Here is a 2188-nt window from a genome sequence, read left to right on the forward strand (position 1 = left end):
AAGTGACCTTGTTATAATGCACAGCTAATAGATGTAGAGCTGGAAGCCCTAAAAGACAATCTGGTAACTTTGATGTATCCACTGGACTATGGTGACTTCGTCAAGAGGAAAGAATTCAGTTGTCACTGTGGACAAGACAGAAAGGGATTTTGTAACTTGATTAAATGTTCTTGCCTGGTAACTAATTTAGCAGAAACTTGGACGTGTTTCCCTTGGGCATCACCCAGGTCTACTCAAACCCCTTTTGAAAAGCCCCAAGTGGTTAAAGATGGTGGTGGCTTCTCTGCCCCTTTAGCAGTTGAGCTGCTGCAGTTAGATTTTTTAAATAGGATTGAAACAAGGGAGGAGGAGGACAGATTTAATACTTGAATTGGAAGAGTGGCTACTAAGTTAAGGATGGAGACCAGAGAAAAGTAAGTTAGGTTGTGTGTGTTTGGACAAATGTAGTACCAAACTTGTAGCTATTTAGACAATCTTAGTGTTGCTGTGTCTGTTGGATAACTCATCTTGGCCTTTAGCAGATAGCTACTGTTGAATTAGTACCATACAGTTATATAAAATGCCACAGGTATTCAAGTGCTTTATATCACAGTTCTCTAAGTATGGCAGCATTTTGCATGTGTACACTAGGGTGTACCTTTTACCACAAAGTTAAGATTTCCACAAGTACAACAAAAAATGGGCAGTGGGCTTTTGAGTTATGACAAAGGGGAATTTAGGATTGGTAGAATTCATGCTGTAATTATATATGCATGTGTGTGCAATTAATTACTTGTGGGTAATATGAGTTTTTGCAAATTGCTTAAAATATGATCCTGACACTGAATCTTTTCCCCCTCCCTATTCTATGTAAGAGGAACATGATTCTGTCACTTAATATTGCAAACTGTTTCATATAAACTTTGTGTTGTTCAGTGTGCTGGTTAGAGTGCTAAAGTTCTGCCCCGACCATGTTCGTGATGACCACGTGTTTCTGAAGCCCAGACCTAAAAAGCAATGCTTGGATTCTTAAAGTGAGGCCATTGATGGCATATTTTAAGTCCAGCAGTTGCATGGAAATACAGTCCGTAGGACTCCTTTTCAAAATGAGTTTGAATAACAGAATGTGGAGTCCCTGTTTATTCATGAATTGGCCTCTACCAGTCCACCCGTTTCCTAATGCCCTTTGAAGTGGGCCTTTTTCGGAGTGATTCTTTTGCCATGGCCCATTTTGGGGCTCTAGAAGCTGGTGTGGTGTGCCTTAGAGGTCCTAGGACTTCTTTGTGGTCTCTGTGCATCACACATATCGGATGTCAAGCGCACAGATCCTCGGAACTTATAAAAGCTTTAAAACTTTGAGTACAAGCCTCCCCACCCACAATGAACACTCACCATGCGTGCCTGGAGTCAGTTCTTCCTGAACGGCCACAGCAGCAGTTGCCATCTCTAAAGGGACCTTCTCATTCTTAGTTTCTTCAAAGTAAATAAATGCTACAAAAGAAACATTTACTTAGATATGAGCTGTGTGTTTATGGTGCAGCGCACAACATTTAAGAATTGTTCTGCCATCCACAGACCAATGTGGGTTTTGCCTTTTCTGTTTGGGGGAGGAGCATAAAGTGGACTCCTGCAAGCATTGCCATAAGTTTACAAAACTAGGTACAATCATCGTAACAAACCAAAGTCTTGCGAGAGAAAGCTCTTACTGTAGATCACATGCTGCTGGTACTGTCTGCAAGGTACTGAACTTTTCCATTCATTTCCCCATGTTTGTGTCATATTCTTAATTCACACCATTATTTATGATGCATCTATTTGGAGCTTGTCAGAGATGAGACATGCATACTCTTGCGCTGATGCGAAAAGGAATTAGAGGCCTACGTACGCCATTGAAATTTCTTCTTTGTAAATGTCTCTATATGAGAACTTAGAATTGCCCAAAGCATACCACGACTTTCTTGTAATACATCTATCATCTTGTAAATAATAGATTTGACCCAAATAAGCCTCCCAAGTAAAATGTAGCCTGCGGTGTAGGATAACGTGCTGTACTTGAGTCTCAAACCCTGATCCTTTTGTGGTGTCTGTTGTGACTTGCATTGGACAGCTTCTGTGCAGCTCAAAAGCGTGGAGAAACATGCTATAACGATCATTGCTAGTTACAAGTTCAGTCTTATCCCCTTCCTCAAAAGCCCTGCGCTCAGTCATT

Source organism: Gekko japonicus, unplaced genomic scaffold (assembly GCF_001447785.1).
Source record: "Gekko japonicus isolate JY-2015 unplaced genomic scaffold, Gekko_japonicus_V1.1 scaffold87, whole genome shotgun sequence".
Classification (NCBI taxonomy): Eukaryota; Metazoa; Chordata; class Lepidosauria; order Squamata; family Gekkonidae; genus Gekko; species Gekko japonicus.